At 38.2% G+C, this 17001-nt stretch overlaps 1 non-coding gene across 1 annotated transcript; it reads left to right on the top strand.

Annotated features, from left to right (window-relative positions):
- Positions 1-16377: 16377 nt before the first annotated feature.
- On the top strand, positions 16378-16484 carry LOC128126502 (small nucleolar RNA R71). The gene has a single exon (XR_008224514.1). It is a non-coding gene; the product is annotated as a small nucleolar RNA R71 (small nucleolar RNA).
- The last annotated feature ends 517 nt before the right edge of the window (positions 16485-17001 follow it).

Below are 17001 nucleotides of genomic sequence, written 5' to 3'. Positions count from 1 at the left end.
GCTATTTCTCCTTCTCCTCAATCCACATCCTCCTTTCCTCACTCTTCGACGATATCCTGCTAATTTGATCAGTCAGGTTAGAGTTTGTGACACGAATTTGGGAAAGACTACTACTTATACTAGAAAATTTAGATTTTAGGCTATTCAGATCCTTTTCATAGTTAGTAATAGGTATTTTCAGAGAAGCAAGAATATTTTGTACCTTCTTGATCAACTCATCACATTCGTTGATCTGTGCACTGACTGGTTTCGTAGCGAAACACCTGTCTTCTCGCTCCTTCTCATATTCTAGTCCACCATTTGTTGTGCATCCTCACATCTGTGATACACCTTCTGTCACCATCAAGCACCTCCCTGCAGCATGTTCTTCCTTCACCAACATAGCCTTTCCATGAGTCGGCTTTCTCACTTCTCCATCCTTTGAATCCGTGGACTACACTTGCACTCCACCGAACTCATCATAGTCACCTGCATCCTGTACAATCAAAGAATTCATGGTATTATTGTTAGCTGAAGATTTCCTCTTCTTGATCTCCTCCAAATGTCTCAGGAGATTCGCTTCCTTATCATCTTCATCGACCTTTTTCAGACTTTTTCTTTAACATGCAGTCTTTGGCAAAATGATTCTTGCCTCCATAGTAATGGAAATCAAAGCCTGAGTCACCACCAATCTTCGACTCCATCTTGGATTCTTCTGACTTTGAACCCATCTTTGGTTCCTCCTTTGCTTTTTCAGAACTATAACTTCCCTGCCAGTTTCGGTTCTTGTTGGCTGGGAACTTTCTTTTAATAAACTTTCTTGGATTGGAAACCATTAGGGAATACTCATCACCAGTTAGATCATAGTCACTAAGATCTAATTCTTCTTCTTCTTCAACAACACTTTTTCCTTTTGAAACAAGAGCTAATGACCCCAAACTAGAAACCACGTTCGTTTCCTTTGACACCGCACTCTCATGGGACTTCAAAATTCCCACCAGTTTTGCCAGAGAATATGATTTGAACTGTTTGCGTGCCTTCACTGTGGACACCACTGCCATCTATTCGGGTCTAAGACCGTTCATGAAGGTAACCTTCTGTTCAATAACTTTCCTTTCGATCCCGTGCTTTATCATCTTAATGAGAAGATGATTAAACCGATCAAAGGCCTGATTGAGTTTCTCTTCGAGCTTCTGTTTAAAATCACGAAATTCAGAAAGTAGCAAGGTTTGAATTGAATGTTCCAGATCTTCATCAGTGGAATACAATTCTTTCAACCTATCCCATATCTCTTTTACTGTAGCACACGAATTGAAACATATCCGAATGCAAAGCAAACCTAATCATTCTTAAGTCTTTGATGTTGCATTGAAACTTCTCTTTCTCATCTTGAGGACTGTCTTTCACATCATTCACGAGCTAATTGTACTCCTTTTGAGTTTTAACAATCTTTGAAGTGCTTGAGTGAGAAAACGGACCAACTGTGATTGCTGCCCAGATCAAGTACCCATTATCCTCTGAGCCAATCACATAATATTCGAAGTGATGCATCCAAACTTCATAATCCTAAGTGTATAAGATTGGAATCCTTGTTGTTGATCCAATATTGTTGGAGATGTTGATTGGATTGGTTTGCGAATCATCCATATACATTGTGATGATGTTTGATCGATAACCTGTTTAAGATCATACTTGTAATTTATCGTTAGAGTGAGATCGAAAATTAATGAGATACACCAATTTGGAATGACGGCTCAATTAATATCAATCAATGTGGAAAAACCCTAATAATTTCTTCAACAGAAGAGATGTGTATGAATTACACATCCTCCTGCTCTGATACCAATTGATGAGAATTAATCTCTTGATTGTTTAGATCTTTCACATGTATATTAATCAAGAACAAACAAATCAATCACAATAAGAATAATAACACAGTATGGAATCAATATGAAGCTTATGATTCAAATATAGTCACGCCTCAGCAGAGCTCGATGAAGAACTTCCACTGTAGAGGCGAGCTAGGGTTTACAATACTTTGATAAGAAAAATAATGAAAGCGTTAATTACTAAGGATGCATGCATGCACCTTAAATGCAAAACCCTAGAGTAAAATTATGCTCGGTTGGACAGGCCCAAACCGGTTGCAATTTTTGGGCTAAGGACCGAGCCCATGATGCAACATTTATACAACCCAACAATATATATATATATATATATATATATATATATATATATATATATATATATATATATATATATATATATATAAATTTAAAATTCTAATAAATAATAATATATATACATTATATGTTGACTTTGAGTTTGATAGTTGGTTAAACCCATTCTTCAATCAAGATTCCACATCTTTCGAAAGGAATTTCCTCCCCAGGGCCTAATCCCCACCGACCACTGTTTTCTACCTTCTCCCTTATCTTCTATTACACGAAATCATAATAACATATGCAAATTGCATCGTGCGATATCACTCCCAGCTGCCGAACATTCTCTATCACAACTCCATGCTCAAACAATAGTCACGGCTTCATCACAATCCACATGATCTTTTCTGGTTTCACTAATGCATTGATGACCACTAACTCTTTGCTGAATTGTTGCGGTTTGCACTCAAAGTCTCGAACCTAAGTGGTAATGCCTGGATCCTGAAGGAGGTACTTGAAGAAGGAACAAGGACGTGTAGGAGGAGAGTAAATCCAGAGGTTGAGCTTCATTTCTGGTTCATCTGAGGGACTGAGTTGGGTTGATTTCAGAGCCGGAGATTTCTCAGCCACGTTACAGCATTCGAGGTGAGTTACCTTCCTGTAGAAGTGGGCCGAAGGCACCAATGCCGGCCTACTAGTAGCTGATTACAGTAGAGATGATTGTATTTGTGATAATTGTTTGGTATGATATTATCTGTTATGCTTTATGTGCTAGTATGCTGTGATATTATGTGATAGTGGTAGGAGGGGTGGATTAGACCCCGTATCTGATCGAACGGAGCGAAGGGGTAGGCTAGCACCCAGATATGCTAGGCAGTAGGTGATAGATATGTTTATATGCTAAGATATTATGTGGTAATGGTAGGGGTGAAATAGTCCCCGTGACAGGTTGGAAGAGACCGAAGGGGTAGGCCAACACCCAAATATGCTAGGTGGTTACCAATTGAAAGAGACCGAAGGGGTAGGCCGACACCCATATATGCTTGCTGGTTACCGGTTGAAAGAGACCGAAGGGGTAGGACAACACCAGATATGATTGGCGGTTACCGGTTGAAAGAGACCGAAGGGGTAGGCCATCACCCGAATATGCTAGGCAGTTTGTTTGTTTGTATGGTATGTGGTATGATGGGGAAACTCACTAAGCTTCGTGCTTACGATTTTCAGTAGCACATCACACGAGGATTTCCATTCATTAGATCTTTGGGAGTTATACTTTGATATTGTTTTATCATGACACATTTTGATTATTGATACATTGGTTTTGATATGAGTTGATACTATGGATGTTTTCAAACAAATGGTTTTATAATTATTAAATTAAAATGAAAATTTTGGTCTTGATTTTTGGGATGTTACATAAGCCTTTATCATTCAATGTAATTATTATGATTTTTAATTTAGTGAATTTTGTTTATGGATTATTGTCATTCTTTGAATCACATAGTAGAAAGTCGTATCGACCAGTGCTTTGTTTTTGTTTCAATACAATTTGTTTTTTGGTTGATAAACCTTTGTTTTAATGAAATGTGTTTGATTTTTTTTGGTTCCATTCTATTTCAATGCAATATGTTTAATATTGGTTTTCGTTTTCTTTTTTAGTTTGGGACTAGCAAGTAGCAATGTCTAGTGATGTAACGTTCGCAGATTCGGGCTAGTCAACTTAGAGACAATAAGCGTCAAAAATTACTTTTTGATGGAATATTATTTATAATAAATAATCCTAACCAAGTTATAGTATATGTCACAAGGGTTTCGTACATATAAAGAACGCCGAAATTCGAGTTATAACAAAGAAGTTATGACCAGTCGACGTTTCGCGACAAAACCGCACGACACCGGGAATCGTAAAAAGTGAGTTTACAATAAAGTACTTTTTATCCTCAGTGATATATAACAAAATTTTAGAGTACGTCTCCACCTACGCGTGGATATAAAGAACGTAAAGAACGGAGCTCGAATGCAAAAGTTATGACCTTCCGAAGATGTAGCTGTCTAAGAGCGTAACACGTGATAGAAACCCTAATTTGTCAGGGCTCACAAGTTGAGCTTGTTTTCTCATGATGTGAGGAGTCAAATGGACACTTTTCAAGGATAGAATGCAGATGGAAAGTTTACGGAGTGATAGTTTTAGGGCTCACGATGTGAGCATGTTTTTATTGGATAACGTGTTTAAAACCCTTCAGTTTTCTCACGACGTGAGGAGTCAAACGGACACCTTTCGAAGCTAGAAACGCGAATGGCAAGTCTACGAGATGATACAGCCATGGCTTACGATGTAAGAATTGATTCTCACGATATGAGAGAGCCAAAAAAACCCTATAAATATCAAGTTCGACTCTTTCATTCCTTACACCCAATTCTTCTTTCTTTCTCTCCCTCCCTCTCTCTCTCTCTCTCTCTCTCTCTCTCTCTCGTTTGCTAAAGGCATTCCGCGTCCCGCGCCCGACGATCACGAAACGCTGACCATTTCTAGTTAGATTCTATCAAATCATGCTACTAAGGTGAGTGTTGATACGTGTGGAATGTACTAGTTTTAATCCTAACAACTCAAATAAAAGCAAACACACGTAGCCAGTGTACCTATCGATAATAGTTTAGTTTAAGCGAGTAGGGTATCGAACACAGAGAACAGTAAGCAATTAAAATTAATACTAATATTATCTAAATAAAGCAATTAATTAAAATGGTGGTTTTATCTAGTTTTTACAAGACTAGAAACTCAAGTAACTTCCTAAATACTTTAGCAAAAAGGCAATTAACAACTAAAAGAGTAACAAAAGACAACTAGATTCAATCAAATTAAAGAGACTTCCATTTAGATTCGATTCAGTTATTCCTATGGTTAATTTCGTGGCTAGTGCAATTGATTAATATGTCATTGGTTACCGATTTCTAATGTGATTAGGTTCATGTTCACTATTACTAATCCTTTAGCAAACAAGTTAATTCAAACAATGATAAGTTGATTAAAGTAACAAGTTTCCTAGTGTTCAATTCGAATCAAGCAAGACTTGTAATATATATAGTTAATCAAATTGGTTGGTTCAATTAACTCATATGAGGTTGGTCATCACATATGCTCACAAATTAACTTACTTATTTTCTAGTTAACCCTAGGTTCATGTTCACTAACACTAGACATACAATCTTGTTTTCACAAAACTATAAGATTCAAACAATCAAGAAGATGTTCACGCAACTCACTTACTTAGTTATTAATAGAAAATAATTATCATTAACATATAAGGATCTTTTAACAAGCTTGGCAAGACAGATAATCAAATATAATTAATCTAAGCCACTCAATCAAACCATATCCATAAGTTTCTCTACTCTAAACAGAAAGCTCATAACTACAACAAATAACATCATAAACTCGAAATGTAATGTTATAAACATGATTCAAAACAAAGATTAAGAGAAAAGTGGAAGTTTTATGTCTTTGATCTCTTCAATTCCAAAAACACTAGTTGACATTCGAAAACCAAAGCTTCTCAGAGCCTCTTTGGCCTCCAAAAGTCGTTTTTAGCCTCCAGCATCAATTAGGGTTCGAATGAGAAACGATATACATACATACATACATACATACATACATACATACATACATACATACATATATATATATATATATATATATATATATATATATATATGTCACAACTAGCATTTTGCTAGGAAATTCTATTATCATGTAAACATCATCCATTGTAAAAGCTTGTACTCTAAGTGGATACTATACTCTATGCTCGTTCAAATACATCTCATATGTTCAAATAAGGGTTGGAAACCATAGAAATCCCAACTCAAGTTCATTATGAACTAGAATTCTCTTCTTGGGTCTAATGGACCAATAAATTTTCAACCTGTTCACTTTGGGCATAGGAACACTAATTGGGCTCTAAATGGACCACATTCATAAAACTTTAGCATTTTGGGCCTGTGGGCCTAAAATAATCCATTTTATCTCTAATAGGCCTTATTGGGCCATAAATGATTCCTTTTGCCCCAATGGGCCGAAAACCTTTTCTATGGACCTCATAAACTCGAACCAAATCAAGATAAGGCCCAAGCTCTTCAATACTTTTCCTTTCTCGGCCCATTAATGTAAAAAAAAAAGAACATTTTAATTATATAATGGCTAATTACTCAAGCCATGCCACCTCATTTTTGTATGATGGAAAACTAGGCACGTTATACAACAAACAACTAAGCACTCTCATGTATTCATGCAAGCCCTCTCTTCCCCTCTCCTCTTTATTCTTTGGCCGAGAGCACACACATATACAATTCCATTTTCAACTTTCCAAGAATCCTCTCTTCTCCTCAAAAATTTCGTGACTTGGTGAGTGTTTTCAAGAGTTTTTCATCAAGATCTTCACACTCTTGAACCACCTAAGTTCGAAATCTTCTTCCAAGGAAAGCTCTCAAGAACTCATCCTCCTTCCTCTAAATTTTCGAGTTTTGGTGTGTAGTTTCAAGAGGATCTTCAACTAGATCATCATCTTTGGTAAGTTTTTGCTTAGATCTATGATTTAACTTCTTGATCTCTTCAAAAATCTCCTCTTACACCCATATATTTTTGGATCATGTTCTTAGAACCATCTAAGTTCAAGATCTACTCAAGAAAGTTGATAAGATCAAAAATCTTCTTCCACTTCTTCATCAAAACCGATCCATCACCCCAAGGTAAGTTCATACCCCCTATTTTCGATTTTTACTTTGTTTTTTGGGGGAGAATACAAGTTTCTTTGTGTAGATCTATGTGTATATGCATGATTATGTGTGTTTTAATGAATCATTTGGTGATTATGTGTTGCTTACTTCATAAGTCTAAGAATATGGAGTTTACCACTTGGATCTTCATAAGAACTTTGAGAAAAATATGTTTTATCACTTATAATACATGTAAACTTGTAGATCTGGAATTTATACACTTAAAATAGCAAACACAAGTGTTGCGTTCCAAGATCTATAAACTAAACTCAAAAATCAGCTTTTGACAGAAACATTTTAGGCCAATCTCGAACTGTTTTGACCCGCTTAATGGAAATATATTTCAAAACTGTTTTACATGCAAAGAGTTCAGATTAATACCTTTACAATGACTACTCTCACATTTTACACGATTTTCCTTCTATTTTTGGCGAATTTTACTAAACTGCCTATCAAATTTGAAATAATTTCGTACCAGCCTGTGAAGGTGAGCAATTTCACACTTGTTAGAGGCCATTAAAAATTATGAGAAAAATTTTGAACAAATTAGACAAAATTTCCAAACTTCCATAATTTACGGATCCAAATTTAGACTTACGATGATTTTTCTACAAATTTTCCAACAACTAGGTCAAAAAAGCCCAAAACCAGAAAAATGTGTGTTTTCACAAAAATCAAGTCAAAGATGATATTTTTGACAAAAATGGGTTTAAAATGTTATTTGTACCACGAAATAGTCATCAATACAAGTTTTGAACAAAATGGAGACTAAAGTGTCATTCTTACAAAAATTAGGCTTTAATTGTAAATTTTTGGCTTATTGGGCCAAGAACATCATTTTTCTAAAAAATGGGCTTTTATGCTATTTTAGTGAATACTTGAATCAAAACCAACGATAAACCAACAAACGCATTAATTTGATCATTCTCTAGGTTATTGGGCCTTAGTGGCCCATTTTTATGTGTGATAGGTCCTGTATACTATTTATATGTTTATTGGGCCTCATTGACCCGTTAACATGTGCGACGGACCTTGGATACTATTTGTGTGCTATTTGGGCCTGTAAATACCTTACATGTGAAATGGGCTTTAGTTGTCCTTTCATATATATTTCGGGCCCATGTTATATAATCTTATTCCAATTGGGCATTGAAATGAATTACATATTTAGTGATGCCTTAGTGGTTCACTTACATGGTTCATTGGGCCTGGAATGAGTTTATACTTTTCTTCGCATAAATTCGATTAAAGATCTAGTGAGTTTTGTTGGTTGGCACCTATTAAGTGTACGATCGTAGCCTGTAGTTATAACTAGAGTCTCTTGGAGGGAGAGCGGGGATTTATGTATAGATCTATACGAGGATGACACTCCACACCTGAGCTATTCGCTACAGTTAGGCTGACTCAGTCTAGGGTGACGAAAACCTTATAATCAAAAATCAAAACCGGCATCCAACAATGCCAAGACAGACAAAATTTTCATTATTTAGTATGGTTATGACGACTCACTAGATGAATTAACATTATGAAGTTTACGGAAGACCATTCTCCTTTCTCTTGGATTACTGTGAAACATTCTCGTACTGGTACTCAACCTCGGGGGTTGGTATGGCAGCCTTCTCTTTTACAGACAACATCGGGTTGTCTGGGAACATTCTCTTTACATTCTCTCTACATTCTCTTTACCCTTTTAGTCAAATAAACAATAACATGCATGCATTAATACAAGATCTGACACAAACATACTAAACAGTTTGCAGAAAATATAGGATTTTCTGGTGGTTTCAAAGTTATACAAATCATTTTCACAAACATGCTTATGAACCCACCAACATTTTTATGTTGACCGTTTTTAAAATACATTGTATTCTCAGGAAACCGTTGAAGCAGGATGACCGAAACAACCTAATGGATATTGGGTTATATTTTGTTTCATCATACTCTTGCTATTTTGGCATGTAATATTCAAATACAATACTCGATGTAAACAATGAATGTTGTTATATTACATGTGTGATGATGATGATGTTATGTTTCAATTATATACTCTGTAATGATATTTCAAGATGAAGTCACGCACAAGCCCCCAGACGTTTCCGTCGTCTGGTTTGGGGGTGTGACAGATTGGTATCAGAGCATTGTTTATAGTGAACTAGCATATCTAATCATGCAGGATATGCAACTATAAATACAATGGGACTAAACAACTTGGAACATAATAATTAAAATACATACCTTTGTGTGCATTTTAGAATAATAACACAACAAGAACAGTAAAAGTCTTTGGAGGATTTGAACATCGCTATTAAACTCGGGAAGTTATGTAGTCGTATTGGGGGTGAATGTAGCCTGATCAACTACATTCATTCAAAATACGACCAACATGTGTTCGGGAGTAATGTAGCCTGATCAACTACATTCATTCAAAATACGACCAACATGTGTTCGGGAGTAATTATGTTGGACAATGAATCAAAAACTTACCAATTAATTATCCAAAGAGCTTATAGAACCGAACCTAAACAAATTTAAATTACTATAGGAGTAATTGGTATGCTATTTGTTTCTAGTATTTATACCCCTTCGTACAATACACTATAGACGAGTATCATTAGCCAGGAAACCCCTATCTCCCTAGTCAGGGAATAGCAGGGTGGCTCAACCCAGAGGAAGACCTAGAAGGAGACTCAGAGGAAGAACCAGAGGAGGAACACAGAGTAGAACTTACAAATGGACCCGCCGAGTCAATAGTGGACTTCGAAGAGGAAGAGCCAGAGGGAAATGGTGATGATGACTCAGATGCAGAATCCAATGTCACCAATCCTCCATGTTAAGCCAGAGTACCGACTTATCGTGTGGGCCCCGGTGGCCCCATGCCTTCTTGGGCACACGATATTTGGAGATAGAGTCACCAGCAGGGGATACGACCACACTACGGTAGGAACCGAGTTCTCTTCGATCTTAGTCATATAGGACCAGCTGACCGGGCCCTCCTAGTCATGGTACGACACACCCGAGGTATTGATAACCGAGCTCAGGACACCCCAAATCGAACAGAACAAATGTGGTATGCTATTGAGAGAGATGAAAGGCAAGCACAAGAAGTGAACGGAGACTCCCGAGTGAGACGGTTAGTTTGGGAGGTACGACTATGAGATACCGAGCAACAAGTAGCTCGCCTCCGAGGTGCATCCACTTCATCAGCACCACCACCAAACACTTTCCTCCACAATTAGGATCAACGTTTTCTTTTTCCCCCTACTATCCGATATGACTCTCTTTCGTGTACTAAGATGGTACTTACCAATGGAGCAATTATGTGCTATATTTATTTCAGATTACTACATAAATTCAATTATATGCACAACTGAACCCTTAAACCACTAGATACTTAAGGATCTCGAAACCGAAACAACCCATATACTTTAAGGATAGACGTAACGATCGTGCCAAATCTATGATTACCTACTACCGTAAATACATCATAGAGATGTAGATGGAAGCAGTGAGAATTATACAACAAGAAGCTAAATTTATAGAGTACAACTAGGAATGAAGTTCATTACTTACGATCTGGCTTATCAACGTGTAGCAGGAAAATGTCATCCCACAAAGATAACAAGCATGCCCATAAGACAACAATCATGCGGATGGACTTCACTACATTCCAAGCTAATGTAACAGCGGTAGTAACCGCTGCTATGGCACAACTCAACGCAAACAACACCACTAGAGGTGGAAATAGCATCGACAACTCCAGTCGGGGGAGCGAACATGGAAACCAACAAGTGAAATCTTATCAAGGAACTCCGAACCCCAAGCTTAAGAGTAGGAAGCAGAAGTCTGGAAGTAAGAGAAAGGGACAACCTACTCAAGGGTTCTCAAAGAAGCAACATGTTGTTGTTGTTTATGCGACCATGGACCCTATTACACCAACAGCCACGAGACCATATGCTGGAAGCCTTCTAAAATGCAACTAGTGCAATTTCCATCATAAGGGCGCCTGCCGGGAGCTGCATTGTAAGAAATGTAACCGAAAGAATCACACCACCAAATACTATATAACTTATCCACGACAGAATTGTTAGCCAAACAAAAACAACAACAACCACAACAACCTTAACAACAACACCAACGATGAGACCAGTCATACCTGCTATGGGTGTGGAGAAACCAGCCACTTCAGGCGCAATTTCCCCAAGGCTAACAATCAAGGAGCAGAAGTATCAGAAATGGTCTTGACCGTGGGTCAAGGCGAAGCAGTCCAAGACCCGACGGTTGTTACTGGTACGTTCCCACTTAACAACTCTTTTGCTTGCATCTTATTCTATAGTGGAGTTGAGCGAAGCTTCGTTAGTAACGAATTCAAGCACTTACTAAAACAACAACCCTTGAAGCTAAATGAAGCCTTCACGGTGGAGATGGCTAATGGGAAAAACCGAATTGACCAAAGATATTCATGTATGGAGCACCTTAACACTAAACGACCATTCATTTCAAATAGACGTGATGCTGGTAAATACTAGGAGTTTCGATGTGACAATTGGCATGGATTGGTTAAGCCCCACTATGCTGATACTATGTGTCGCGAGAAGGCCGTTTGCCTTCACCTCCCTAATCATGAAACTCTAATAATCTATGGTGATAAACCAATCTCCAATCCTCTTCCTATCTCATGCATCAAGGCACAAAAGTGTCTGCACCAGAAGAAATACGTTCTCCTTGCTTGTGTTATGATCAAGACCAAGGAAGAAGTAAGCATACAAGGTATTCCAGTAGCATGCGAGTTTCCGAATGTATTTCCCGAAGAACTTCTGGGAATACCTCTTGAAAGACAGGTCGAATTTCAAATCGACCTAATACTAGGTGCCACATCAATTGCCAACTCACCCTACAGGCTAGCTCCTGCCGAAATTTAGGAGTTATCCAGTCAAGTAAGTGGAAATGTTGAGCAAAGGATTCATCATACCAAGTGATGTGTGCAAACTCACTTAGTTTTAAACCTACTTTTAATTATCAAATAACACACAAAAGGCAGTGAACCTATCAATTGTGGTATAGCTAAATAAGCAGGGTATCGATCACAGGGAACGGCAAATTAAAACTAAAAACTAATCTTATCTAAGTTAATTAATAAGTAGGGGTTTTCTCTAGTTTTACAAGACTAGAAACTTACTATCTATTACTAATTTAAGAACTAGGAAATAAAGACTTAACTAGATTCAATAATTGGAAAGGAACTTCTGTTTAGTTCAACTTGGTTAACTCTATGGTTGATTTCAAGGTAATGGTGCAATGGATTAATTCTTTCGTTGGTTACCGATTCAAGTGATTAGATTCGTATTCACTACCCTAATCCTTAGCAAATAAACTAACTTAAACAGTGGCCAATTGTCTAATTTAATTATATTCACTAGATTAATTATTCGGGTTAAGTTAGACTTGCAATAGTTAACTAATTTATTCTTTTAATTAACTCCTTGTTTGATGGTCATCTTACAAGCTTGCACATGAATTTACTCAATTTTCTTATTAATTCTAGTTTCATATTCATTAATCCTAGACATATAGCATAGTGATCAGATAGCATATGAGGTTAATAATCAATAGATGTTCATGCTAATCAATTATCTTCCTATTAACAGAAAATTAATTATTATTCACACACAAGGTTCTTTAGCAAGCTAAAATAACAAAAATTCACCAACTTGGAATTAATCCTACCAATCAATCAAACCATATTCTCAACTTTGTATCCCCAAACAGAAGTCTAAAGGTTTTAGCTCATATTTGAAGTAAATAACAGCAAACAAACAAAGTCAAGTTGCTTAATCATAATGATAAAACAAAAGAATAAGTGGAATGATGAAATTTTGCCTCAATTACTCTACGGGATTGAATTCTAGCTTCCTTCGTCGTCTTCTAGGGTTTCTCTGGCTTCTCAATCGTAGCTAAGTACTTCTGAATCGTCGCAGAACTCTCCTCTATCGATCTGTGGAATTATCTTTAAATATACGAATCGACTCGTCGAGTCAAGTGGTGACTCGTCGAGTCCCTCTCACATTCCCCGTATTGTGATAACTCTCTGGGATCCCGAGTCATTATCTTCTCGATTCTTCGATTGGACTCGCCGAGTAGTCGATTGGACTCACTTCCTTTTCAGCTCCAACTTCAATTGACTTTAGACATGGTATCCATGCCTTGGGTGTCTCGTCTCGTGTGGGTCACTCCACATACGCGGAAAACAGTGTAAGATCTTCAGGAATAAATATGGAAAGAATAGATAGTCAAGTGGTACTCTAATCAGCATCAAATCAGCAGCCCCTTCGACATGAAACCAAATGACTCGTCGAGTATATACCAGACTCGTCGAGTTACTTCGGGAAAATCTTCGCATTTGTGAGAATTAAGGGCGACTCGTCGAGTCAGCTTAGTGCACTCGACGAGTTGGTCACTGAATGAAAATAATAGCATTCTGCATCTGATCCAGCTTCCAATAAACTCTCTATACTTTCTATTCACTTCTAGACTCCCTTGGCAACATCTCTAAGGACCGGACTCAATACTTTAACTCTAACGCTCCCCCTTTCTTGACTCTCTTTCTCACTTTAATTCTATAACTCTAAACCCCTTTTGAAGCTAGCACTCCTAATTCAATTCTTTTGAGATTGAACTTGAGAAATTTGAAGAAAACTTGAAGAACAAAGATGAATGCTTGAGAGAGAGTTGAGAGAGAGGCGCACGACGAGTGTGTGTGTGAAAATAAACTGATTCTTAGGGTTAAAACCCTAGTTACCGGTTGTAAAAATAATTTCAAAATTATTTTTTTTCTGTAAATAATACCGACTCGTCGAGTCGGGGTCAGACTCGGCGAGTCTGGTCGCGATGTCAAAATTTTTCTGAAATCCATATATACTCGTCGAGTCGTGGTCAGACTCGGCGAGTCTTTTGCAAAAATTCATAATTTTTTTTTCTTTTATCTAAAAATCATTTCACCCTACACTTAGCCCATGCACACTCTCAAGCATACATGTCCGATGAATTGGAGAATTAATAATCTAAAAACGAAAGAAAAATTTCAAACAAAACTAAAAAGTAAAAGAAAGCAAACTCTAAATAACGGGTTGCCTCCCGCCAAACGCTTCTTTTTAAGGAGTCATTAGCTAGACTCCTTCCCATCTACGTTTCGTCATCCTCGAGCATCGGGAATGCACGCCTAGTCCTTTGTGGTTTGTACTTGGTCTTGTAAACGTGAATCTTCTTCTTGTAAGCCCTTTTCAATGCATCTCTTTTCTTTTTCACAGCATCACCCTCGGCGGCTTGGGCTTCCCTTTTCCTATTTTTCTTCTTTCCCCCATTCTTTTTCACCTTCTCTTGCACTTCCTTCTCTTTAAATTTAATTACTTCATATTTCGTGATGGTTCGTGCTTTAGGTTTAGTACTGAATGGTTGATCAGCTTCCACCTTCCTCTCCTTTGTCTCTTCATCCTTTCCTGTGCTCAACCCATCTTCAAAAGGAATCGTATCAAGACATGCTACATCGGCATATTGAACTTTCCTTCCCTTTCCTCCTTCTGCTGTTTGTTCTTCTAAAGAATCATGAATAATATCTAAATTCAAGGTATGTGAAGAACTAGTAACAAACAGATCTAAGTCGGCCAAGTCTTTGTCAAATTCGACTGGACTCGTCGAGTCCATTAAGGTGACTCGGCGAGTCTGATCGGGTTCCATCAATTCTTAGATGTTTTCTGAGTTGGCTCCTTCCAGTAGCTTTTCTAACTCTTCCAAGTCCTTGTTAACATCTACATCTTCTTCAGAGTGTATCAAAAATTTGCTTGGATCTTCTTTTAGCAAACGTGCAAGCTCTTCTTGTAATATCTCATCATCCAATTGGATAATTGAGATTTCTTCATTCTTTTCTTCTTCTTGCTTGGCTTCTGGAATAGCTTTAAACATTATAGATTCATCACCCACCCTTAATGTCAATGTAGACTCACATATACCAATTAAAGCACACGCGGTGTTGAAGAATGATCTCCCCAAAATAATTGGAATTTCGGGGTCTTCTTTCATATCAACTACCACGAAGTCTACTGGGAAAATAAACTTGTCAACTTTTATTAGGAGATCCTCACAAACGCCTTGTGGATGAATTATCGTCGTGTCCGCCAAATGGATCTTCATATTCACCGGCCTTGGTTCTGGTAAATTCAACTTCTTAAAGTATCACAAAGGCATCATATTGATGTTTGCCCCCGAATCAGCTAATGCTCGGGTGGAAACTTCATTACCAAATTGGCACGGGATCACAATATTTCCCGGATCACCCTTCTTTTCAGGTAGCTCACTCATCAATATTTCCGCGACTTCAGCCAAATCTTTCGTAGCAGCAAAAAGGCCCTTAAGCAAGTTGAAGTACTTGGGTGTTTGGAGCATTGTTTCCACAAATGGCACATTAACTTGTAAAGCTTTAACATGCGTCATGAAGGTTCTGTATGCTTCTACTTTTTCTGCAGGCATGGCTTTGATTGGGTATGGCAGAGGAGGATTATAAGGCTTCAAAGAACTGGTAGTTTTATTATTTACGTATGGACTCGTCGAGTCCATTGGAGTGACTCGGCGAGTCAGATCGGGTTTTGCTGGATCCGATTCTTCTACCTTTTCTGCCTTCTTCTTGGAGATTCTCAGTGCTTCTGTGAATGTTTCTTCACTGCTGGAGGTTATTACACTTACATTCTCCATTCTTGGATTGGGTTCGGTGTTACTCGGAAGTTGACCCGGTCTTCTATCATTCACTTGATGCGCCAGCTGCCCCAGCTGTTTCTCAATGTTGAGAATTGATGCTTGCTGATTCCTTAGCATGTTTCTGGTCTCGTGTATGGCAGCATCGTGATCACTGTGTCTTTTTTCAGACGCGGCTATGAATCTAGTGAATAACTCTTCTAAATCGGCTTTCTTTTCTACCGGTTCTTCCTTTTGGTATAGTCCCCTCTCCTTTTGCTTGTATTTCTCCTCCTTTGCCTTCTTATACTCCTCGTATGGTAGCCAATCCTTCTTAGGTTTCCGCCAATTTTCATCATATCGATCACCACTTGAATAAAAGACTTGAGCTTTCTTATTTCCATTCTCATCCAAATCACAATCCTTTGTGAGATGGGGCCCTCTACAATTTTCGCATCCTACCCTAATAACATGGATTGCTTGATCCATTTTTGTCATTCTTCGATCTAGACTATCAAGCTTAGCTATCACCGCCGCCATGCTATCATTTGCCGCGTTCACTACCCCACGACTTACTTCGTTTCTCGGATTATGGTATTCTCTAGAGTGCTTAGAGAATTCTTCAATTAATTCTTTAATTAACGGGGGCGCCTTCTTTGTGAGCGAGCCTTGAGAATCAATCAATTGCCTTGTGGTAACATTGACTCCATCATAGAAGATGGAGACCTCTTGTTGGCTATTAAGGTCATGGTGTGGGCAATTTCTAAGTAGGCTCTTGTATTTTTCCCAAGCTTCATAAAGAGATTCTCCAGGTTGTTGCTCGAAATTGGCAATGGCTTTCTTTAGCTTGGCTATCTTGGAGGGCGGGCAGAAATGGTCTATGAACTCTTCATTCATCTTGGCCCATGTGGTGACCGATCCGGGAGGAAGTGACTTTAACCAATCTTTTGCAGCTCCTTTAAATGTGACAGGAAGCATGCGAAGAAGCTGGGTCTCGCGTGGAACATTCGGGACGTTGAAGTAATCGACCACATCATTCACTTCGTCCAAGTGCTTGTAAGTGTCTTCGTGATCCTTCCCGTAAAAAGGAATCTCCTTGAGTTGGGCGAGAATATGGCCTTTTAGTTCGAAAGTAGCGGTCGCGGGAATTGCGGGTTGCACAAGCCCCAACCCGGTGTCATCACGCATCCTTTTCTTCCATTCCCCCATAGGGACTTCATCAATGTTAGCCATTGTGATAGCTAACTCTTCTTCGGAATCGGTTTCGTGCTCGTAAGTATGCTCTTCTTCTTCCTCGGTCTCGTACTCGATATCTTCTTGAATTGGTTCTTCAACTATCAACGAGGCACTGGATGCTCCTGATTTG

Source organism: Lactuca sativa, chromosome 5 (assembly GCF_002870075.4).
Source record: "Lactuca sativa cultivar Salinas chromosome 5, Lsat_Salinas_v11, whole genome shotgun sequence".
NCBI lineage: Eukaryota > Viridiplantae > Streptophyta > Magnoliopsida > Asterales > Asteraceae > Lactuca > Lactuca sativa.
Note: the sequence above shows the minus strand (reverse complement) of the source record. Positions and strands in the feature narration are given on the sequence as shown.